This window comes from Microtus pennsylvanicus, chromosome 10 (genome assembly GCF_037038515.1).
Source record: "Microtus pennsylvanicus isolate mMicPen1 chromosome 10, mMicPen1.hap1, whole genome shotgun sequence".
Lineage (NCBI taxonomy): Eukaryota > Metazoa > Chordata > Mammalia > Rodentia > Cricetidae > Microtus > Microtus pennsylvanicus.
Window position 1 is genome coordinate 6,595,779 of NC_134588.1, and position 25,626 is coordinate 6,621,404.

At 47.8% G+C, this 25,626-nt stretch overlaps 1 protein-coding gene across 4 annotated transcripts in view; it reads left to right on the plus strand.

The window, feature by feature from the left end:
* Positions 1-25,626, plus strand: part of Rnf152 (ring finger protein 152) — a 75,365-nt gene that overhangs the window by 17,762 nt on the left and 31,977 nt on the right. Inside the window, exon 3 of one of the 4 annotated variants that reach the window (XM_075987651.1) lies at positions 21,493-21,623. The exons of the other annotated variants lie outside the window; for them this stretch is intronic. The gene's annotated coding sequence lies outside the window, so the exon portion shown is untranslated. The remainder of the gene's footprint in view (positions 1-21,492; positions 21,624-25,626) is intronic. 4 annotated transcript variants of the gene reach the window in all.

Genomic DNA, 25,626 nt, shown 5'->3' on the forward strand with positions numbered 1-25,626 from the left:
CGTGGCTGGAGCATGAATGCATGGCTGGAGCATGAATGCGTGGCTGGAGCATGAGGATGCGTGGCTGGAGCATGAATGCGTGGCTGGAGCATGAGGATGCGTGGCTGGAGCATGAGGATGCGTGGCTGGAGCATGAGGATGCGTGGCTGGAGCATGAGGATGCGTGGCTGGAGCATGAGGATGCGTGGCTGGAGCATGAATGCGTGGCTGGAGCATGAGGATGCGTGGCTGGAGCATGAATGCGTGGCTGGAGGATGGAAGATGCGTGGCTGGAGCATGAGGATGTGTGGCTGGAGCATGAATGCGTGGCTGGAGCATGAATGCATGGCTGGAGCATGAATGCGTGGCTGGAGCATGAGGATGCGTGGCTGGAGCATGAATGCGTGGCTTGAGCATGAGGATGCGTGGCTGGAGCATGAGGATGCGTGGCTGGAGCATGAGGATGCGTGGCTGGAGCATGAGGATGTGTGGCTGGAGCATGAGGATGCGTGGCTGGAGCATGAGGATGCGTGGCTGGAGCATGAGGATGCGTGGCTGGAGCATGAGGATGCGTGGCTGGAGCATGAATGCATGGCTGGAGCATGAATGCGTGGCTGGAGCATGAATGCGTGGCTGGAGCATGAGGATGCGTGGCTGGAGCATGAGGATGCGTGGCTGGAGCATGAGGATGCGTGGCTGGAGCATGAGGATGCGTGGCTGGAGCATGAGGATGCGTGGCTGGAGCATGAGGATGCGTGGCTAGAGCATGAATGCGTGGCTGGAGCATGAGGATGCGTGGCTGGAGCATGGAGGATGAAGTAGAAATGTGTGAGGAAGGAGGGAGACAGCTGGTGAGAACAGGGCCTCCACAGTTATTTGTCAAGAACATAGGTGTTGCATCCGGAGAAGGAAGTGCGCATGAAGCTGTTTTTAGATGATGAATCCAACAGTACTTAGTATGAACTGAAGCAGAGGACAAAAAGATGAGGATATCCACGAGGCCCACAGAAGATACGGTGAAGGCCTGAGCCTGGGGGAGAGTAAATGAGTGCCTGGGTCCTCAGAGGAAATTCATGAAGTTTGGGGGATGGCCCAATGGTAAGAAGCAGGTGAATGGATATTTTTTCCACCAGAGTTAATAAATGGTGTTGACAAATTCCAGTTAAGGGCCAGACTCGGAGAAATCAGTGTTGACCTTGGAAATGGCATTGCATAGAGGCCAGCAGCACCTGTGGGAGCCAATCTCCAAATGTCCACACGAATCAGGCTAAACCACATTGTCCACAGTGAGAAGGACTCCTGGAAAGTTGTCTTTAGAAGGACACAGTTAAAGAAACTGATGGAACAAAGGAAAAAAATGGCTCTTAAAAGAGAATATTTGCATGCTCTTAAATCAATGGTGTTATATTAGCATTGTAGGGTAGAATTGATTTATAGTTATTGCTACCAAATTGATATATTTCTCCTGGATTTAAACTACTTAAAATAGTTTCCAGACTTTGTGTAAAATTAGTTCCTGTGGTAGCCTGACTAAAGCATAGGGAATCTGGTGAAGGTCCCCTCTCCACACAAACGGCTTAATTCTCCAGTTCCCAGACAATACTGGAGCTGTTGGTTCCTCAGGAATCTTTGGCCCTTTATTCTTCTACCTTATGCAAATCCCGACTCTGCCTTGCTTGCTTCCTTCAGAGGCTACCTCTGCTGCCTCCAGCATCCTGCAAGCCTCAGCGCGGCCTGTGCACACCCAGCTGCTGAGTGGGCAGTGACAGATGTGCACTCTTTGGAGGGAGGGCCCGGCTGATATCTACATTTCTGGCTGTAACTGGTTCTTTTTACTATTAAAAAGCATGAAACATTGTATTTCTGCCTAGTTTCAGATCTCTTTAAGGACTGTAGTAACAGCATGCTTTTTATTTCATTGTTTGTGAAATTTCCCCACATTATTTTGGATATTGTGTCCACCATGGTGCTGGTTGGTTGAGGGCTCTATCATGGAGAAACTCTTTTATTTTTATATACACTAATTACAGCGTGCTAGGTGGATATGTAGTCAGAACTGTAACGGGTTGGTTATTACCACTGGCTTAGCCAAATGTGTTTATTGCTTAGGAGATGTTGACATGTGACTCTCTCTCTCTCTCTCTCTCTCTCTCTCTCTCTCTCTCTCTCTCTCTCTCTCTCTCTCTCTCTGTGTGTGTGTGTGTGTGTGTGTGTGTGTGTGTGTGTGTGTGTGGTATAGAAGTTGAACCCAGGGTTTAAATAGGATGAATGTGCCCTCTGTCATTGAACCTGCTCCCTTAGAACTAACCTTTGTGTGGTCAAACTGTGCGGAACTCTGTGCAGGTTGTAAAAAGAGTGAGCAGTGTTCTGGGGAGACAGACCAGTTGGTGGAGTGCTTTGCTATGCAGGCATGAAAACCTGAGTCGCATCCCTAACATCCGTGCAAAAAGATAGGTGAAGTAGCAGACACTTGTACCCACAGCAAGGGAAGGTGGAGACTGGTGGATGCCTGGGGCTCATGGCCCAGCCAGCCTAGCTGAATCTGGGAGTTTCCAGCCAGGAAAAACTGCGACTCTAAAACAAGGTGGATGGAGTCCTGAGGACTGATACCCGGGGCTGGCCCATAGGTGGATGGAGTCCTGAGGACTGATACCCGAGGCTGGCCCATAGGTGGATGGAGTCCTGAGGACTGATACCCGAGGCTGGCCCATAGGTGGATGGAGTCCTGAGGACTGATACCCGAGGCTGGCCCATAGGTGGATGGAGTCCTGAGGACTGATACCCGAGGCTGGCCCATAGGTGGATGGAGTCCTGAGAACTGATACCCGAGGCTGGCCCATAGGTGGATGGAGTCCTGAGGACTGATACCCGAGGCTGGCCCATAGGTGGATGGAGTCCTGAGGACTGATACCCGAGGCTGGCCCATAGGTGGATGGAGTCCTGAGGACTGATACCCGAGGCTGGCCCATAGGTGGATGGAGTCCTGAGGACTGATACCCGAGGCTGGCCCATAGGTGGATGGAGTCCTGAGGACTGATACCCGAGGCTGGCCCATAGGTGGATGGAGTCCTGAGGACTGATACCCGAGGCTGGCCCATAGGTGGATGGAGTCCTGAGGACTGATACCCGAGGCTGGCCCATAGGTGGATGGAGTCCTGAGGACTGATACCCGAGGCTGACCCATAGCCTTCCCAGACATGCACATATCCAAGCATGTGCACCTAGTGTGCACTCGTGTGAACGTGTCCATGCGCGTGCACACACGCTCACACACGCACAGTGCAATTTGCAGTGGTAATCCCAACTAGGTCTTAAATATGGAAGTTGCAAGTTTTGAATAAAATTTTATGTAGTAAGTAACTTTGGTATTTGTACCTTTGGAACTTAAAAATTAACAACTAACAGGTACTAAATCCCAAGGCTTCTAAGTATTTTCCACTTGGATTGTCATAGTAATTTAGAAACAGGTTATGCATTTTTAAATATATATTTAAATGTTTATATAATTTTAAGTATTTTCATTAATTCTTTGAGAATACTTTGATTAGTGTTCACCCCTCCCCAACTCCTTCCATGTCCACCCTCTCCACCAACTGAACTTTGAACTTTCTGCTTTATTTTCTCCGAGTCCAGTTTGTGCTGCCTCTTGGGAGTGGGGCCTGTCCTGGAACACAGTTGACCTATCGGGCCATTAAAGAAAAGTGACTTTAGCTGTCTCCGAAGGTCTTCAGTGCTGGTAGCTCCTCAGCGTGGGGTGGGATTCCATGCCCACCTCCCCACCTCTTCCACTCTCCACACGGGGCTTTTTTCCAGCCTGAGCTTGCACAGATCTTGTGTATCTGCCCCGTTGTGCAGAAAGCATTGTTTCCTTACTGCTATCTTCCACTTCTGGCTCTTACACTTTTTCTCCCCCTCCTTGGCGATGACCCCCGAGCCTTCTGAGGGGCGCGTACACCCGCTCCTTCTGAGGGGCGCGTACACCCGCTCCTTCTAAGGGGTGCGTACACCCGAGCCTTCTGAGGGGCGCGTACATTCCGTTTAGAGTCGAACACGCAGCAGTCATTTATCTTCTGCACTTTGAGCAGTCAAAGGTCTCTGTGTTAACGGCTGTCTTCTGAGAGGATCAGGCAGAAGGCACAGCAGCTCGGATTGTTCTAGAAATGGGGGAAATGAGGATGGAAGTCCTGCATCCCACCGTTAGTAGCACTGAGAGACTCTCCTATTATACTACTGTGATTTTTATGGCAGTGGGTAAAGTGTTTGCAAGCATGAGGATTTGGGTGTAGAACTCAGAATCCACTTAAAATGTGAGGTGTGATGTCACACATCTGTGATCCCAGCACCTGAGCAGCAGAGGCAAGTGGATCCTGGGGGCTTGTTAGGCAGGCAGGCAATCTAGTCAGTTAGTGAGCTCAAGTTCAGTGAGAAACTTCGTCCTCCCAAAAGATGAGTATAGAGAAAAATAGCCGTGTTGATTTCTGGCCTCTATATATGCAGACATATGTGCACACATATCCACAACACACACATGTTCACCTGGAATCTCTAACTCACTCCTGCTTGATCCAGAAAGCCCCATTCCTGTCTCTCCAAACCCCAATCTCTCAGAGAATCTCCAGCAAAGAAAAGGCGCCAAAAAGCCCAGTTCCACACTTGGTGGCTGCGGCAGCTCCTCCCCTGAAGGCGCCAGTAGCCCAAGACCCCACCTCAAGTGGTCAGCTTTTGACCATACTTGGGCACAGACTCAGCTTGTAGGGGACACATCCTCACTCCCCGCCTACAGGGTATATAAACTCCCTGTTTTAGTTCAGGTCTGTAACTTTCTCCCGTCCCGATCTCTGAGACTGGAGGACTTGCCTGGGAGTAGCTTAGATCAAGTAAATTTGTTCTTTTACTTTCCAGTTCAGCTTGGTCTGACTTACTGTGTTACAGAAAACTGATTAACACACATGTGCATTCACAATACACTCAGAGTTTATAGTGTTAGCTGTTGAGAAGTGCAGTGAAAACACGATCCTCTAAGAAACAAAGAAAATTCACCAAATTCCTGACCAATTGTTTATTCACTACAGAGATGCAGTAAAAACGGAATCCTCAGAAGTCTGAGGATTTTTATTCCAGACACTCTTTGATAAAGTAATAATAGAGTTTTAATTAATTATCTTATTGTGATTATTTTGTTTTTGCACCCGAAATTCATCTGGAAATTATAGTGCAACAAATAGCAGCTAAAGCCATGATGGTAGTAATTACATCAATGACATAATTGTGGAAGCAGCAAATGGCGAGCTTATTTAGAGGGAAGCCGGCCTTAGTAGAGCAGCAAATGCTGTCTGAACGCAGGGCAAGCCAGAAAGGAAGGAGGCTGGGAAGACGGGTGGAGTTTCAGGAATGTTTGAGAAGTTAACAATCAAATCGGCCAGACTTAACTAAGAGTTCTTTTTTCTCTTTTAATAAGATATAACTGAAGTCATTATTATTGACATTGAGGTTTATCCGAATAGTTTTGGTCTTTGGAGAGTCTCATTGACCATCAGCTTTGCTGCTCTTGCAGACGCAGAACCCTTTCTGTGATCTTCACAGGAAGGTTAGTCCTCACTGTGAACATGTTATGAAGTCAGGCTATCCATACCTCCCAAGTGCATTGTCCTCTCTGTGAACACGTCACGAAGTCAGGCTATCCATACTTCCTAAGAGCATTGTTTCTGTTCACAATAGTTGAGAAAGCCTGAGACAGGAAGGGCTGGCTTTGCAGGTCAGGTACTCTGCAGCCCTGAGGTGAACTTTGAATTGTTTCTCTGAGAACAAGACATTCTGTTTATGGTTCAGGAATCCAGGCTGACCATCTGAGGACTCAGCATCAAATGCCACCCGCCAAAGCCCCGCCCTGCAGGCTGCTCGGTGGCATCCTGGATTTTGTCATTAAGGTCTCATTCTTTGGGCTGGAGAGATGGCTCAGTTAGTAAAGCAGTTGGAGTATAAGCACAAAGACTTCGGCTTGATCCCCCGAACACAGGTAAAAAGCTGGCATGTATTGTGGCAGGCACTTGTAATCTCAGCATCAAGGAGATAGAGGCAGGGCGTTAGTGGGTCTCACTAGTCTTCCAACCTGGCCAAAAACTGCAGATCCCAGTGAGAGACCCTGTCTCAGGTGGTTAGCACCTGAGGCTGACCTCTGACCTCCACACAATGCACAGTTTTGTAAACACATGTACACACAATTCTTATTCATTGTGTTGTAGAAAAGATAGCATGTGTTTTGGTCTTGATGGGGATTGAGTGTCTTCTCTGCGTCTTGTCAATCCTCTGGTTCTGGAGAGCTACTCAGTGTTGGTACACCTGGCAGAGCGGGAAGCACTGGCGAGCTCAGTGGGAGGCTAGCACTGATAATGTAGGTGCAGAGCATTTTCAGGGTACCTGGGTGGTGTGGTTCTTAGAATGACAGGCCAGGGTAGGAGGTGGGGTAGGTCTGGGGACATGTGAAGAAGATTCGGAGTTGGGAAGCTGGTGGGTAGATGGATGAATTGTCCCGTCTCAGTTCTTTCTGTTTTCTGTCCGTGATCTCTGTGCTGAAATAACAGCGCCCCATGTGAAGGGTAACCCTTACTTCCATGGAATTGGCACAGCTCTACAGATGCCTATACTACCATTGGGTCAGGGGTGGGGAGTGTGGCATGAAAAACCAGAGGAGCCTAAGAAGGTCAAAGCTCCATCTTCAGGTGCCCCCTGCGTGGTCCCCCTGGGCAGTTTTGTCTGGAATACAATCAGCTCCTTTTCATTGGGGTTGGAATGAGGTCTACAAGGTATGGTAGAAAAATAAGACTTGGACTGGTTCTTTGTTGGTTCACTCTAAAAGCGCCGCCCCTCCCCTCCATATTTTACACCAGGAGAGGAAAAAGTGGTTTGAAGCAAAACCTAAAATGGGCAGAGTTTAGACGGGGATGGGCTTCACTGAATTAAAGGCATCTGAAGTTTTTTCTTAAGGTAGAGACATTTGGGGAGTGAGGGACCATTTGGTTCCCTCCTGATTTTGCTGGGGTGGCAGAGAACCAGAGCGAGCCTGAGCTTAGACTTTAATGAATAAATAAGGAACTGTGGGCGATGAGACATGAAATGTCTCACGCTGTGTCTGTGTCTATCAACAATGGTAAACTCTATCCTAGGAGGCCACGGGAAACAAAACCCGCTTCCCTTTAGAGTGAGGGCCACATCACAGCAGAATCTGGCCACCCAAGCTTCCATGCACACAGCCACGTCATACCGTTGTCACCCTAAGAGCAGAAGGTTGGTGACAAATGTGCATGCAGGAAGGTAAGATTTCTACACTTTCACATGTTCTTTTTCTGAGAGCGTGATGTGTGGAAGACATTGGAATACCTTCCTGGCATCGTAAGGTTTATGGTGGTGAGTTGTGGGCTCACTCAACTCTCCCTCCAGGAATTGAAGCCTTAATCAAAACGCAATGGAGGGTCTTGAGAGATGGCTTGTTGGTCAGAGCACAGGCTATCTTTACAGAGCCTGGAGTTTGGCTCCTAGCACTCACATGATAACTAACAACTGCTTATAACTCCAGTTCCAGGGGCTCCAACACCCTCCTCTGGTCTCTGCAGGTATTGTACACATGTGGTAAACATGCAGACAAAAAGGCAGGCATGCATGCACACACACGAATATAAATAAAATTAAAACAAAAATACTAGTAGTTTTAGTCCACTTTAATTGTCCTATTTTCTCTGTAGAAGTCTGTCCAGATTGTTAACATGTGAACTCTTGCCTTATTTTTATGCCATTGTGCTCAGCTAATGGAGGCATGCAAGTGGAGGTGATTGGTGCTTAAGGGCTTGTCTGAGCTCCTGGAGGCGATGCTTTCTGATGCCGAGGGAGATGTGTGCATCTATGGGTGCACAGATGCATGAATAAGTCTATGCAGCTGCACATTCTTGGGGATAAGCTTCCAATCCTTCCACTGAAGGTGTGAGCTTATACATTACTGCAAAGTGGTCATCTTGAGGCCCAGGGATGTCAGGGACTTAATTCCACAATTACCTTCTCCTAGGTCCAGTCAAGCAAGATGGCGTCTCCAAGTCAGGTTTGTTCAGAGGTAGGAGTCATTTTCTTTAAATCCCCATAAGTGGATCTTTATTGGAGATCAGAAACACTCAGGTTCCTTAAAATTGTGGCTAGAAGGTGGTCCCTTACCCATTTGGGTTGTCCCCTCCTTGCTGAGTGTGGAGTCAGTCAGTGTTTGCTGAGATAGAAAGATGGCCCAGTGAGGAAACTGCCTTCTGTGCACACATGAGGACCTGGATTTGAATCCCAGTGCTCACCGAAAAGCCTGGGTGTGGTGCATGTGCTTAGACTCCCAGTCCTGGGGAGGAAGAGGCAGGAGGAATACACAAGCTCTATTCATTAAAACACTGCTTGGCCCATTATATCTAGCCTTTTCTCGTCTAACTCTCGCACCTGGACTAGCCCATTTCTAATCATCTGTGTAGCCCACGAGGTGGCTTACCAGGGAGATTCTAGCCTATGTCCATCCTGGGTCAGAGCTTCATCATGTGTGCCTCAGAGAGCAGAGCTATCACATCTCCCCGGGAGAGGGGAGCATGGCGTCTCTCCAGAGAGCAGAGCTATGGAGTCTCTGTGATGGCCTAAGAGAAAAATCTTGGAACTGTTAGGAGGTTTGGTGACATTTCTGAAGTATCATACAGGTTTTTGGAAACATAATTATAGTTGTGTCCATTGATCAAATGGGGGATATATGACTGAACCCCGTTGGCCATTCTTCCCTGCCAATTAAGCAGAAATTGCCATTTTCCTAGAGTTTAGGAAGACTTTTTGTAGGTTTCTTTGGAGATTGTGGTAGATAGCATGACAGTTTCGCCTTGGTCTTAAAACTCAGTTAGGCTGTGTCTAAACTCGAGTGTTTAGAAAAACTCTTCTTTGAAGGACAAGTGAATTAGCCCAGGATGAAAGTCTTTCTGGCAATAGAGACTAAGTACTAATTTCTACAAAGGAATGAAACCTGTTGGCCCGGAATTATGGGGAACTTAGGCTCTTTGCAAAGCAATTCAACAAAGTATGTAAGAGGTAAAGATGGCGGGGTACCCTATGATTTTCTTCTGCCAGCCAGGTTTGTCACATGAATTAGTAATTTAGATAGAACAGCTGGGAACCAATGCTCAGAACTTTATGTTTCGTTTATCCTGGCAGCCATTTCCTTTCCAGTTCTTGAGCTGGAGTTATCATTAATGAGTTAAACATTACAAAACCCAGAGCAGAACTAATTCATTTTTGAAATAAGTAGACATTTAAATCTGAGAAAGACACCTTACATTTTTTTCTGGCGGTGTTTAATATTTTCAAGCTGACACGATGTAGACAATGATCTTGATTCCCATGATGATTAGGGGTTGCCATAGCACATGTATGCTGGAAACTTAGCTGTAGTTTGAGGGGATGATATTGTGGCAAGACATGCTATCTGGTTTCCATCTCCCAGTGTCTCTCACAGAATTCATAAACCTTTGTGATTTGCTGAGCAATTTATGAGAGAGAGAGAGAGAGAGAGAGAGAGAGAGAGAGAGAGAGAGAGAGAGAGAGAGAGAATATGTGTGCGTGCATGTTGCATGTGCATGTGTGTGTGTATGTATGCACCCATGCATGTAGAGACCAGGGGTCACCCTCAGGGGTCATTCCTCATGTGCCATGAATCTTGTTTCTTGAGACAGTGTTTCTCACTGGCCTGGGACTCACCAGTAGGTTAAGTCAGCTGGCAGGTTGTTAGTCTCCGAGATCTGGCTTCTCTCCACTTCCCTAGTGCTGGGATTATCTGGGTTTGGGGGACTTAACACATGCTTGTTTGTACAAGAAACAGTTTACCAAGGAAGCCTGTCTCTCTTGTCTCCAAGAGGAGCCTGGTGAGAAGCCTAGCCTTTGTTTTGGTTCCTTACACTCAGCTTCTGAGATTTGGAACGTGTTACAGTATAGGGCGAGAAAGGGCCTTTTATACTCCTCTCCACTACACCTGAGCTTTTGTCAATGAAGTCACCTTTAGTGAACTCTCAAGTGCCTTAGGATGGTGAGGAATCATCAAAGTGACCACCATGCTGTCTATGCTTAGGGAGTCTCAGCTTCACTCTGGACTTTCTTGGAGAAAAGGAGGGACTGAAAATTGGATCAATCGCCAATGGCCAACTGTTAGTTACTTCAACCGCTCTATATAAAGGAACCTCCATGGACATCACAGTTGGCCTGTAAAGAGTTTTAAGTTGGTAGGTGTGTTGCAAGTACTGTGAGGGTGCTGCCCAGAGAGACTAAGGTGCCATGTGCCCCTCCCTGCAGGCCTTGCCAAGTATGTCTCCTCTGTTTGACTGGTCTGCATTGATCCTTTAGGACACAGTAGTAAGAAGACCTTCTTGAGCTCTGTGGGCCATTGTCTAGAAAATTACGGAACTTGAGAAGAGAGTTATAGGAACCTCCAGGCAGATGTGTGGGAGGCCTGTAACCCTTGTCCACATCTGCAGTGGGGACAGCCTGTAGGCCTGACGCTGCTCTTCACCTGAATGCTGTGGTAATGTCAGGTGGTTAGCATCCCGGCTGACCTGACCAGCAGACACCCAGTCAGTGTCTAGGAAGCTGGGGAATGGGTGTGACCAGGTGTAACACGAGGTTGGAACTATCCACTGGCACCTGTGTACTTAAGGGATACAGAGCTGAAGACAATGGCTGCTTCTCCCACAGAATCCATCAGTAGCTACAGTTCAGCAGAGAGAGGGAGGGCCAATGGCTCGTCCTTACTCCATGGTTGATTGTTGATAGACCCAGTTTATTGTCTGCCTATTGTGGACACATAGCTGTGTGAGGGCATGACAGTATTTCATTGCCTTTCTCTTTGTCTTCTGGCTCTTACGTTTTTCCCTCTTCTCTTCCACCATAACTCCCGAGCCTTAGAGGGTAGGGTGTACATGTCCTGCTCAGGGCTGAGCTCCCAGCTGTCCCTTGGGTCACTGCAGTTGTTGGCATTCATTTTGAAGGAAGCTTCTCTGGCTGAACCCTTTCTTACAGCCGTCCTCTCCAGCTTCACCTGTGCAGTCCTGTCTGTCCCTGGACACCTGTGGGCCCTGACAATATTTTTCTTTGCCATTTGGTGCTGCTTCCAAATCAGGATGTTTGTGTGACTCTTCAGTTACATTAATGCACTAGAGATCTATGAGCCACATGCCATAAATGAGTGACAACTTAGGCTCTCAAGTACTAAAAGGTCAAAGTTGAAGTCGTGCCCCTTTCAAGCCCATGGAGAAGAATCCCTCCTTGGTCTGTAGTTTCCCACAGTGTTAGCAATCCTTACTGTTCTCCAGCCTGGAGATACTCCACTGCTGACTGTCTCTGTCATGTGACCAACTCTCAGTTATGCCCTTTCTATTGATAAGAACATCCTTCGATCTGGATGAAGAAGAATTAATCCTACTTTACATGACTTCATTTTAATTAAATATACCTTTAGCAACCGTACTTCCAAATGAGCCCACATTCTGAGCTATCAGGGACTGTAGAGTTTCAGTCTCTCTTTTGAGGGAAACGACCTCCTCCCATGGTTTGAGATTCATTCACACTTCAATTCATCTCAAGATAGTATATGGCTACTCAGATGGCATGCAGCCTCGGCTCTCCCAGAACTCTGAGCTGAGCTGGTAGTTGTTTATGATGACTATACCATGGTATCCTGGGAATGTGGCATGCTAAAATCCCGAAGCACTTTGAGGTGACTCGAAGTTTGAGTTTGTTCAACTCTTCTCTTATGCTCCATTGCTGATTTCACTTAAGCCAGCTGAGCCTGCAGCCAAGAAGCTCAGATGGGACCAGTGGGGAGTACTGAAGCCCTTTCTCTTTTATTTGAAACAATTGGTTTTATCAGAAGCATTGAGGTGGGAATTTGAGCAGATGCATCCTCCATCCCATTCTGCGAGGTAGAGCGAGCACATGTCTGCTACTGAATGGAGCCTGTGCCTGGTAGGCACCTGAGGGAGCCACTCACACTCGTCTGTAATGTGGGACTGTGCTGTGAGACTCTTCAGAGGGCCCCTGTGGGCTAGAAAATGCCTCTTCTGCTCTCCTGAAGTCAGTGGCTGACTTCACCCTGGGCATAAGAAACCCGGAGTTTCCCGAGGTGGGATTCACATGGCAGGGACAAGCTAGGAGACCCCAGCATCCATCCCCACTTTCTTTTAGTCTTGCCAAATAAACTTTTTAGTAAAATGGGTCCCAGTTCTCTCATCTCTGTGAAAACAGGGGAATTTTGCCGAGTCATGGTGTTTGCAAGGCAATCCGTAGGGTATTGTACATGAGCCTATGGCTGCTCGCCTGGAAACAGCAGAGGTGATCTTGAGGACAGCCGCTCTAACTTCATCTCTAGGGCATGAGAAATCTAGGTTGGGGCTGAGGGACTAATTAAGATCAAGTCTCCAGTCCAGAGGTCCACTGAGGTCTTGACTCTTGGGCCAGCTAGACCTAGGGAGGAGTCCTGAAGGCTTGTCCTACTAGACACTAGCCTACAGGAGAGGGCGAATGTGAGCAAGCTTCAGAATTGTGAGTTGCTGTGAGGAGTGTAGGGGGTGACATGGGAGGCTTTCCAAAGGAGCCTGTGACTCAGGACAGAGCCCACACCTCAATATGCATGGGTACAAAGGGACAGGTCTGGCTGACTTGGAGGCAGAGGCGCTGACAAAACGCTAGTCAGCTTCAGATGCATACAGCAAAGGTGCCAGTGATGGCCTCCTGTGCCCAGGAGACGTGGGCAGTACGTCACAGCTTCTCCTCCCAACTGGAATCTCAGAGAGTGACCTAGAGCTGCACAGAAACCTCTGCCAGTGTGGGGACCACTTGTAGAAGTGGTCTTTCTAATCCCCTGGGAGGGTTAGCTGGCTTGTGCATTTTAAGAAACTTAGCAATGGCACAGACTCCATATCAAGCTGACTTGAGCCACTTCCTCAACATGGGGTGTGGTCTCTGCTGCTGTTCTTGTAATGTCCACTGATTCAACATCAGAGGGCACATGCGTGTCTTGGGAAATGCTTTTTAGGCTGAAGTTTAGAGGCCTGCCTGACAACCACTTCAAGTAACTACTGATGAAGAAGGGTTTTCAACAGGCTGGTGACCAAAAGCAGAGCCACAGAGCCAAGCTCCTGCTTTCGGTGGTTGACCGAACGGGGGGGGGGGGGGGGGGGCATTCTTTACTGCTTTTGCACCCTTAGTGATCCTAACAAGACAATGAAGCAGAAGGATTGGCCATTTAGAGGGGTGACCAGAGTTCAGAGGAAGCCCTCAGCAACACTGGGCTGCGGGGCACTTGCCATCCCATTGTTATTACATTGAACATGCCTTTTTTTTGTATGTGTGGCTATTGAAAATTTGCTTTTGTTTTTGTCCCCCCAGGATTCAAACCAGAGTGTTCAGAGGCCCTAAGAGCTTAGAAAAATATGACAATGGTTAATATAAAAATTATTTTTACTTTCACCATGAAAATGAAGTCACGTGGATCTAGTGGGCCAGGTTCTTGAGGAGGAAGTGTTGAAAGCCCCCCTCCCCCATTAGATGAGGTGACCTTGGATGTGTCATTTCATGGCCATTCGTCTTGGTTCCAGCTTCATTTCGTGACTGTGATAAAACACCCTGAACAAAAAAGCTTCAGGGATAAAGAGCCTATTTTCGCTCATAATTCCAGGCTATATACTGTCACCAGGAGGAAGGCACGGTAGCGGGGGCATAAAACAACTATGGTCGAATGACACCATAGTCAGGGCAGAGTGCAGAGAAATGTGTGCGCTGGCTTGTCCTCAGCTTGAGTTTTCCACTCGCCGTCCCCAGAGTGCTGTGTCTTCCCACACTAGACATAGCCCAGGCTAACCCAATACAGACAATACCTCATTGAGACTCTCTCCCCAGGTGATGTGGTTTTAGTCTGTAAAGAAATGAAAGTTTATAAAACTCTCATAATTGTAGTTTTGTTTTATCTTTTGACACAAAGTCTCCTATGCCTCAGGATGTCCTTGAATTCGCTCTGTCAAGAATGACCCCCAGGGCTGGTAGGAAAGGTGACAGCCAGCATGTCTGGCTTGAGGTCTTAGTTTTAAAAGTTGAGAATAAAACAGTGTCTATGTTTGTTCCTCTTATGATGTTGGGGTTGTCACGACGGGTCTGAAAGCTGGGGTGTGATGTAACCATGGTGTAGCAGTTGTCTGCACATGAGGCAGAGGCTGAGGCTCTCTCTCTCTGCTCCCCATATCTGCTTTCGTTCACCCAGGGTGCCCTTTGTTTCACTACTTCATTAATTGAAAATGTCCTGAACAACCGCTATGCTGCTAGAAGAGGATTAGGAGGGAAAAGACCGGGCATGAGCGTGTTTGGAAATAAAGCTTAGGTGATGCTGCTGTGATAATTATGGCGATTTGAAGATGGCTTTTATGGCAAGTCCTCAATTTTCCCGTCACTTCCCCTGGGCTCTTCTACTTAAGCAGGCACATTTGCCGCCGGAGCCAGCCAGTCAGGGTCTAAATCCCTGGAGGATTTGGCAGCTCCCTGGATTTACTTTGTGTTTTCTGTGGCTAATTCTCCAGGACCTCAAGGTACCAAGGTGAATCTACACTGTGAGAGAGGACGTGAAACCAGGAGGCACAACAGAGGGAACATGAAATAAGGCTAAACACCCCTGTTTCCAGCTGCAAGAGTGGCCATCTCTTAGCCTTCTTGTCCCTATAGCCAAATACCTGATGGAAACATGGTATAAGGAGGAGGCTGCTTGTTTACTTCCCAGCTGCTCGGCACCTCAGATCCGAAATAACCACACAGAAACTGTATTAATTAAATCACTGCTTGGCCAATTTCTTAAGCATATTGCTAGCTAGCTCTTACATCTAGAATTAACCCATATCCATTATTTTATATTTTACTATGAGATTTGTGGCCTACCGGCAAGGTTCCAGTGTCTTTCTCTGGCAGGGCTATGTGGCTTCCCTCTCACTCCTCCTTCTTTCTCCCAGCATTCAGTTTAGTTTTTTCCACCTATCTCTATCCCCTGTGCAGGCCCAAGACAGTTTCTTTATTAACCAATGGTATTCACAGCATACAGAGGGGAATCCCACACCAGAAACAGCTTAAAGGTGGGGTAAAGGTGGGAGAAGATTTGTCAGCTCATGGCTTCAGTTCACGATCCTATGTCCTGTGTGGCTGGGCAGAGCATTGTGGTGGTGGAGCCTGTGTGAAGAATTTTGCCTCATGGAGAATAGTGAACAGGAAGGGTCCAGCACAAGGTGGGAGCTCATGGGCTGGCATCATCCAACAACACCTCACCTAAAGCTTCCACAACTTCCCCAAAGAGCATAGCAGCTGGAGACCAAGCAGACAGTACTTGAGACTGGGAGTTTTCAGATGCAGAGCACGGCCCTGTGAGCTGAGCAGTGGCCCAGATGTTCCCGCCAGACACTTCCACGGGGTAAGGGTCTCAGCCATGACTGTGTGGGATTCATGTCCTCATCCTTTTCTTTTCAGCCTGTTCTTGGTTCTGAGTGCTGGAGGTGACAGGCTTAATGAAGCCTCTCTTGCATACAGGCCCACAGGGTTTGTGAATGATTCTTGGGTTCCCAGTATTTCTACTTTCCCAAGCCCTTGATGCTTCAGCAAGTATGTTTTTCCAGCGTGGATATTTTCTTCAGCATTCAGTGTGTAAGAGTCTTGATCACTGGCCCTGCTCTCGTCATTTCTGCTCACCAACTCAGAATCAAATTTCAGAAATCAGCCAGTGAATCTTGTTAATGAGTCTTTTGGAAGCCTTTAGAAGCAGCCTTTGGGAAAGACCTCAGGAGGCCATTATGCCCACTATGGATGCTAACCCTGTTGTCCACTGAGGTTGATGATGTGTCTGCAGTGACATACCAAGTTGGTGGCATAGGTGGGATTAGAACCCAGGAGCTTTCAGTACCTGAATGTGGGAAATATCCACTGGTGATGTTAAGGCGTGAGGAAAACGGAGCACTTTATCTCAAGTTTAACCAGTGTGGTGGCTGCTTAGGCCTCCCTCCCTTCTTTTCCTCCCTCCCTTCCTCCCCTTCCTCCCCTACCTCCTCTCCCTTCTTCCCTCCCTCCCTCCTTCCCTCCTTCCTTCCTTCCTTCCTTCCTTCCTTCCTTCCTTCCTTCCTTCCTTCCTTCCTTCTTCCTCTCACTTTTTCTCCTCCCCTTCCTTGTCTCTCCCGCCCTGGGAGATAAAGTCTTTCTGTGTAGTCCTGGCTGGTTTGGAGCTCATTGTGTAAGCCAGATTGGCCTGAAACCCATGCCAGATCCCACTGCCTCCGCTTTTCGCATACTAGGATTCCAAGTGCACCACACCGTCCTGCTCCATCACTTAGTTTTAAGGCTGTGATGTTGCCAAGCTAATGATTTTATTGCATTTTAATAGATAAATTCTGATAAATCAGAATTCCAGGTGCTATGGCCTGTGCTGGATTTTGTCAGTTTTATACAAATGAGAGTCACCTGGGGATAGGAGATCTCAACTGAGGCGTTGCCTCCATTCCACTGGCCTGTGGGCATGTCTATGGGGCATTTTCTTAATTGATCATCAATGTGGGAGGTCCCAGCCCACTGTGGGCAGTGCCACCCCTGAGCTGGTGCTCCTGGGTAATATAAGAAATCAGGTTGAGCAAGCTATGGAGATCAAGCCAGTAAATAGTGTTTCTCCTTGACTTCTGCCTCTGTTCCTGCCCCTAGAACCCTGCCCTGCCTTCCTCAATGAAAGACTTCCTCAATGATTTGGAGGTGTGAGCTGAAATAAACACCTTTCTCCTCAAATTCCCTTTAGTCTGTATTTTATCATAGCAACAGAGAAACAAATTAACATACTCTTTTGATGGAAAAACTTTACAAAATACAGTAGCTTGCTGTTCTGAGCTAAGGACCGCAGCTGCTTCTCTCAGGTCTCTTTGGGGCATGAGGTGACTCTTACTGCCCCTAAGTCATTCCAGCTTCAGGCTATAATTCTGTAGGGTGGGTTCAGGGGTTTGCATGTTCCAGGGCCACAAGCTACACAGTTCTCTCTGGCAGTTCTGCGCCCCTCCCCCCACATCGGTTCATTTAACTTATCTCCTCACTTGAATTCTTCCACGTGACCTTTTGATGCTGTTTCCCTGTTCTCCAGACAGTGCCAATGTGTTCTCTGCAGTCTGGAGAGGTCATGCAGCTCGCTGCTCTGATGCCAGTTGCATTCCGATGCAGCATTGATCCCCTGCTATGTCCACATCAGACTGAACACAAAGGCTTGCCAGTAAGATTGGCCTGGCTCTGTTTACTCTCTTCCATTGTTAAAGTGTTAATATAGCAATGGATTCCGATGCATTAGTGGAGAGAGGGGGAGAGAGTAAGAAGGGGAGAGAAATGGGGGCGGTAGAGAAACCCCAAGTTAGCAGTAGAGATCTACCCTTTATGCAGAAACCCTCATTGCCTTCTGGTGGCCCTGGCTGAAATAACCCTTTATTCCAGAAAATGGCTGGCTGGGACTAGCAGGCAACTACTCACAGGCAGACCTGCAGGCAAACCTGATCTAGGAAACCCCTCACAGGCACACACAGGGGCCCACAGGCTAACCTGATCTAGGAAACCCCTCACAGGCATGACTGCAGGCTAACCTAAACTAGGACACCCCTCACAGGCACACACAGGGGCTCGCAGGCTAACCTGATCTAGGAAACCCCTCACAGGCAGGCCCGCGGGCTAACCTGATCTAGGAAATCTCCCCATTGAGACTTCCTTCCCATGTCAAACTAATCAGTGCGAGCCTCTGTGGAAGAGAGGAGGTACTGTGTGAGCAGTGGCGAAGCCTGCCTTTAGCAGACTGCATGCACCTCAGCTCCAAAGATGCTCTTAACCTTCATCCAAAAAGCTTACACGGCAAACAGACTTCACAAGTGGTTAAACCAAGTTGCTGGGTGGGGATGGGAGTTTGTCTCAGGTATCAGGTGGGCCTAATGCAGTCAGAAGAGTCTTCCTAAGAGGGACAGTCAGAACTTATACTGGGAGACCCGTTTCATTGCTAGAGGAAGGGGTGAGGGCAGTTCGGAAGGGCCTTTGAGCCTCCGGTGCATAAGTCATTGGAGGCTGCAAACGGACCGGGGGACGAATCTTTCTGAGCCTTGAAGGAAACATCCCTGCCAGCCGTGACCATGGCTTGTGGGGTGAGTTGCAGGTATTTGGCCTCCAGACCAACAAGATAAGAAAGCAGTCATGTTCTCAGCTTTGAAGTTTGTTGAAATTTGTCACAGCAGCAGCAGGAATTTATTTCCCCATTCTTCCCATGGTTAAATGGGACATTGCATCTTCTAAGTTTGTAGACTAGGAAACACTATCTAGATATTGTCACTCTTAAGAGTGATACTTTGTATTCACCAGGAACTGCAGGTTGGGTGGGAGGTCAGGAAGACCAGGGGACCAGTATCAAATACTTTTAAATTATAGGAGGAACAGATTGTGTCTGTGAATGCTAAATTATGGAATCATTTATTTATTTATTTGAGACAGGGTTTCTTTGTGTGTAGCCTTGACTGTCTTAGAACTCGCTGTATAGACCAGGTTGGCCTCAAACCCACAGAGATCACCTTCCTCTGCCTCCCGAGTGCTGAGATTAAAGATGTGTGCCACCACTACCCGGCTAGTATTTGAATATTTTTTTTTGCTTGCTTGATTCATTTATTTTTATTTATTTATTTTTATTTATTTGTAAGTGGGGCCCCTGGCCAGCATATTTGAATAATTTTTAGCTGTGAAATGGTTCGTGGTCCTTAGCAGCTGTGGCGGGAGCAGGAGGGTGTGGCTCTTACTTCCAATAGCTGTGGGTTTCAATTTTGGGTCCTTGGTAGAGTCACCAGTTACACATCTAAAGTCCTGATGTCTAGTCTGGGAGTCTGGGGAGATCTCCATCCACAAAGTACCTGCTTTGCAAGACTGAGGGCCTGGTGATATAGTACATATCCCTGTCCAAGGTGGAGGCAGGCAGATCCCTGGAGCTCACTGCAGCCAGCCTAGTCTAATTGCCAAGTTCTGGGCCAACAATGCAAACAAAGCAAGGTGGATGGCACCTGAAGAACGATAGTCCAGGTTGTCCTGTTGTGTGTACATATATGTACAGCACCTCCCACATACGTGCTTGCGAACACGCACTGGGGGGAAGGGAGAGAGGGAGGGAAGAAGGGAGGGAGGGAGGGAGAGAGAAAGAGAGAGAGAGAGAAAGGGGGAGGGATGGAGGGAGGGAGGGGGAGGGAGGGAGAGAAGGAAGGAGAGAGGGAGGGAGGGAGGGAGAGAGAGTCCTGACATGCAAACTGCAGCCTAGACAATTAACTCAGAACTGCTCAAAGTCACGGGGAAGCAAGCACCACAGCTTGATGGCAGCAATGACCCCTGCAGAGGATCTGCTGAAGGTCACAGACCGGTTTCCTGGGAGGCTGATCAGGATGTGGTCTCTGAGCTTAGGGGGAAACCCCATGGAGGATACTGAGTCATCTCCCAGTGGTCAGTTTAGGAGCTGTGCTGTCACTCCAGACAACCATGCCGCTTAGTCACGCAGCACTCCTGAGCAAGGGAACCACCACATTAGTGTCTGCAGACACTGTCATAGCTCAGATGTGCCAGGGAACAGGCAGACAGAGGAGGCTCTCATCTCAAACGGGGCTGTCTCTTGAGAATTGGTCGATATTGCTTTTGTATATGTGCTTAAGTCTCCAATTGGAAGGAGAGAGAGATAATGGTGGAATTTTTCCTTTGAAGCCACTGTTTCCAGACGGTTGTCCTTATTGCCTCCTGGTTCCTTGGGTGTTCTGGGCTGTGGTATTCTGTGCTGCTGAGGCCAGCTCTGCCTTTGACAATAGGTGATACTATGTGCCTTCCACATGTCTCAGGGAAGATGTTGCAGATAAAACTATTATTATGTAGTACCCGCCAAGTGATGGGGTTGGATAATGGTAGTACCCGCCAAGTGATGGGACTGGATAATGGTAGTACCCGCCAAGTGATGGGGTTGGATAATGGTAGTACCCGCCAAGTGATGGGGTTGGATAATGGTAGTACCCGCCAAGTGATGGGACTGGATAATGGTAGTACCCACCAAGTGATGGGACTGGATAATGGTAGTACCCGCCAAGTGATGGGACTGGATAATGGTAGTACCCGCCAAGTGATGGGACTGGATAATGGTAGTACCCGCCAAGTGATGGGACTGGATAATGGTAGTACCCGCCAAGTGGCAGCTGTGTGCCAGGCCATGTGCCACGGGTGGGCTTTGCTTGGCCTTCCTTCCCTCACCATGCAGGAACTGTGTGAGGTGCTGTTTTCATGGCTTTCCGGAAGGAGGCATGAAGGCACAGCAGGACAGGTAACTTGGCCAGTCAAGTGTCTTGTAGAGGAAGCCTTGCCACTTCAGTTCCGGCAGCTCTGATTCGTGGGCTTTCATTGCTCTGGAATTACTGAGGTGGCTATAAAATCCACAGTTGGGCAGGAAAAGGAAAGGGCCTCTTCCAGAGACATGGAGTCCAATAGCTGGTGCTCCTCCATGTCTCCCTGACAGTTTGAACAGAGATGTGAGAGTCTCTTAGCACTAGGGAAGCTGGGCTCTCAGAAATGCCGAGAATGGTCCTACATTTATAGAACCTGTCAGGGCTTCGTCAAGAAGCAAGGTGCCACTTAAAACTCAGTTAATGAGGGAGATCTGTCTGCCTGAGGGGTACACTGAGGAGCTACAGTGTAGCACTGTCCAGTTCAACTTTTAAAAGTTCTTTCTCCATATTTTTAAAAAGGTGCACAGACTTCAGTATGATTCTGGTAGTCACCTGTAGCTGCTTCAACTCAGGGACTCAGACCTCTTTAATGTGTCTGCAACCAAGAAGGACCCCAATGTCTCCTACAACTTACTTCTTATAAAGTATAATAATGGGCCCAGAGGAATTCCTTAAAGAAACAAAATGAAGATTTTCTATAAAGAAAGCAGACTGTGTAGTATAAAACTCAGCCTTGTTTTTCAATGGAGTTGAGCCAGAAACCATTCAACCTTCCTAAGTTTCCGTATAGTCTGTGTATTTGCAGATTCCTTGTTCATACTCTCATCAAAAGAAAAAAAAAACTGGCTTCATGAATGATTTGCCCAGAATTTACATGGTATTAGGCTCTGTAAGCAGTATGGAAGTATGGAAGTGATTTGAGTTAGCAGGAATAAAATGTGGAACAATTATTAATGGTTAGAGAACTTGTAGCAGCCTGGATGCCACTTACCTATCTTCAGACCAGGTATGGATGTGGATGCTGTGATCACGTGAGGAAAGCGAGCATCCTTGCATTAAGGCAGCTGTGGAGGTCCAGAGCAGTCCCTGGTGAACACAGTAGGGGCTGCAGCAAAGCCTTTCAGCCTGCACCAGATGCTGCTGCACCCTGTGAGAGGTGGGAGAAAGGTTCAGAGCTCAGGTTGGTTTTGATCTCTTGCAGGAAGTGAATGATGAGAATTGAGACGTCGGAGGACACCTGCCCGCCCCACTTCCAGTGCTTTCTCTACCACAGCCCACTCTACATCTAGGCAGGAGCTCTTTGGAAAGAAAGGCCTTCCCCTGAACCTGCTGGTAGGGCTTGTTTTGTCTACTCAACCCTGCTATTAGAAGGAGCTTTCACTGTTGCTAATCTGGCTGCTATGTTTTATTCAGGCCACTTCCAGCCAAACTCTGTGCATTTAAGCAAGGATATTGCTCGCACATCTTCAGTTGACTTCTAGCGGTGTTGGGGAGGGTGACTGGTAGCCAAGGAACACTGACTTATTTTCCCTGGAGCTGTTGGGAATGAACCGAAGGTTTCACACATATTAAGCATGCAGTCTGACACTGAGCTACAGGCCGCTCTGTTTCTTCTCCTTCATTGTGTTTGACAGAAAATCCGAGAGCATCTCTCTTAGAATATGTAGTCATCCAGACATTTGGGGCAATTATTAATGGTTACAAAGATTGTAGAAATAGCGATGCCTCTTGCAAAAACATTGAACGAGCCAGGGAAGTGTAAACAGTGTTGTGGATCCCAGAAAGACAGAGTTGGCCAGAGCAGCTCTCCCTGCCCCCTCACAGGACTTATTAATTGCTGCTTGATGGGAGAGGAGCCCAGAGGCAGCCTTATTCTGAGTGTGTGCTGAGCGCAGAGCACAGCTCCAGAAGCTGGGGTCACAGCAGGAGAAAAGCACAGAGAGCTGATCATGCAAAGAGATAGGGTGACGTCACACAGCCTGGAATAGGGAGGGGGCATATGTGTGTCTCAATTTTTTTTTTAAATGACAAACAAAGAAAATGAACAAAAGATACTAGGAGATGTCATTTCAAAAATGTCTTGTTACTGTTCTATAGCTGTGAGGAGAAGGCAACTTATAGAAAAAGCATTTAATTGGGGGCTTGCTTATAGTTTCACCGAGTTAGTTCACAGGGAACCTCATGGGGGTGCATGGCGGCAGGCATAGTGCTGGAGAGGTAGCTGAGAGCTCACATCTGATCCACAAGCTGCAGGCAGAGGCAGACTGGGTCTGGCAAGGGCTTTTGAAAAGACACACTTGCCCCAGCAAGGCCACCCCTCCTAAGCCTTCCTAAACAGTTTCAATTACTGGGGACCAAACAGTCAAACACATGGCAGGCATTCTCATTCAAACCCCAACAGGGCTCAAGGAAACCCTTGGTAAGACAATGCCTTGGGGCACAGGTCCAGAGGAATTGGAGAGGGGAGGTGTGTCAGCATGTCAGAGTCCTGCAGAGTGAATGGAGTGGAGGCTAGCCTGGAGTTGCTGGGCTAGCAAGCAAGACTGGGGTCAGGAGAGCCCTGGGAGGCATGGGGTGGTTGTCTGTCACAGGAGCTGTGGGAAAGGCTGGTACTGCAGTGTTGGGAGAGGGTTGTGAACTCCCACAGGCGTGACAACAAAACTGCAGTGCCCAATACACGAAGTTGGACAGAGTTTCATGCTGGGCTACTGTCAAAATCCCCAGCCAGAGGGGGGCAGCTCACAAGACAACCCAGGTCAGTGGAGCAGAAAAGGCTTGTAAGTGGATTTAAGGTCAAACCTGTGGGTGAGCCGAAGATGGGATGAGAGAGACATCTTAGATACGAATGAAGGTTGTTGGGGTTCAGTGGGAGAGTACTTTCTTAGCATATAGGAAGTCCTAGATTTAATTCTTAGGACCAAAAAAAAATTAAAAATTGAATACTAAAAAAAGTAAAAGTGATGGTGTCAGCTTGAGCCCAGGACCTCTGGTTTGCTAAGTGGGTACACTCAGTACATCCTCAGTACCTGTGTGGGAGATTCAAGTTCAAACCAAAGAATTTCTAAAGGGTCTTGTTTGGTCAGACCTCTGATCTGTCTTTGGGCAGCTCAGAACCTCGAGGAGTGCAGCACGTGTTCTAGCTTTCTTCTCAGGAAGTAAGCTGCAGTCGCCAGTCCTGTGCTTGGTGCCGCTCGCGCAGACTACACCTCATGGTCACGTGCTGTGGTGAGGTTGATGACACCGGCATCTGTGGGGCCAACATTGGGAGAAGGGAATAGGGACCCTGGTGCTGAGAGGCTGCCGCTGGCGATCCAAGGCCCCTTCCTCTTCAGAATAGGAGGGGAAGGAATGTCCTCATTGCAGGAGCAGAAGTCCAAAGTCTGGGGAGTGAGCAGCATGCGGCAGCGAAGGGAGTGATGAGAGGCCACACCTTTGATTTTCATTACAAGATGCCATAGCAGACAGTCCCTGTGTGAGAGGGGGTAACTTTTACATCTTAGAGAGAAGGAAAAGAGAGCCAGGTCGCATTGAGAATTAGGAAGTGTATCTCTCACTCACATTAGGCCACGGTAACAGAATGCCATAGGCTGACTTAGGAAGAACTGAGATATAATCCTCACCATTCTAGAAGGCAAAAGCCCACGATCGAGGGAAATCTGGTGTCTGATGAGAGCCTATTGCACAGACGGTGACTTCTAGCTGTGTCCCTGCACAGTGGCTGGCTTGGGTTGTGACTACCACCCTCATGACCTTGGCTCCTCCTCATCCCTTTATACTGGGGATCAGGCCACAACGTGCACATTTTGGGGTGAACATTGAAATTGTAGCAATGTGCATTGAATAAGCTTTCAAATGGGTTCAAGGTCAGATTTTTTAAGGGACAGTGATGACTGCCATTCCGGGAGGCCCCACAAGAGTGGGTTTGCTGGTGTGGTAGAGAGGAGCCTGTAGTCTTATTTTGATGACAGATTTAGTTTAGCACGGTCCCAGCTGTGTCTTAAGACCCTTGAAATGAAATGACAGTGGAACCTTCGAACCCGCAGGGGGCGAAGCACTCTTTTCAAATATAAGCTAAAAACTTCAACATCTTATTGGAAGGGAGATCAGCTTTTGTTTTGCTTGTTTTGTTTTGTTTCTGTTCAGAAGCTTCTGGGTGGTAGAGACAGTGCAGATGGCAGCTGAATGGCCGGTGCTGGTGTCAGCCTCAGAAGAGCTCCGATCTTTGGAATGACTTGATTCTCCAGTGAGGTTTTCTCTGAGGTCTGGTATTTCCCCCTTCACACATCCAAACTGTCACCTCTACACATGACCATAAAGGGCATGTTAGCCTGCTTCCCTAGCTATGTGAAAACCTCACAGGGTCTGGTCTTGTGTCCAGGGATGGCCCTGGGAGAAGAAAGGAAGTAAAGAGAAGGAATCAGGCCCTGTTATTTGCTCTGCATAAATTGTTAATCAACAGATTAAAGAAGCATTTTTTTTTTGCAAGGCTATGTGAATATCTAAAGGTCATCAGAGCCTTTCAAAACCTAGGTTAAATGCACTTTTCAAATCCCTTGAGAAATCAAGTTTTATTGCCCTCACAGGAGATAAAGGGTTTAAACAATGTGACATGGGCATCCATGCTCCTGTTACCTTATTTCTAAGTAGACAGGAGGGGACCAATGCACTGACCTGTCTGTGTGGAATTTTACCTTTAAATGAAAAAATGCTCCTGTGAGTTCCCTGTAAGCCAGAGCAAGGCCAAGGAGCAAGCGAGAGACTCGGGAGACTGGGCGTGGGTTCCTCCACCAGCCTGGAGTGATGAAGACCCCCTTTTGTTTTGGCGGAAAGTCACTGCATGGTTCCTCCTGCCTTATAATGCTTCGTGCTTTTAATGTATTTTACTTTTTCTTATGGTGAAATACATATAACATTCTTTCGTTTTAGTCTTTTTATTTCATATTCATGTAATTTTTATACATGTGGCATATGCCTGTGTGTATATTGGTATGTGCATATGTTTGTGTGTGCATGTGAACTTGCACGCTTGCATGCATGCACACACATACAGGTCTCAGGACATATCTGTGTTTGTGTGTACAGACGTCAGAAGTCAACACTGAATATGTTTTTCTCTCACTCTCCATCTCACCTTTCTTGAGATGTTCTGTCTCTGAGCCCAAAGCCCCCGGACAGACTCAGAGAAGTGCCGGGGAGTGCTGCAGGTGTCTGCCTGTGCCTGCCTACCTGGTGCAAAGGTCATGCATGCATTGCAGCACTCATTGCTGCACTTGGAGCTTTGCAGTGCTTCTGGGGAGCTGAACTCGGGTTCGTGTGCTTACGCAACACTTCACCA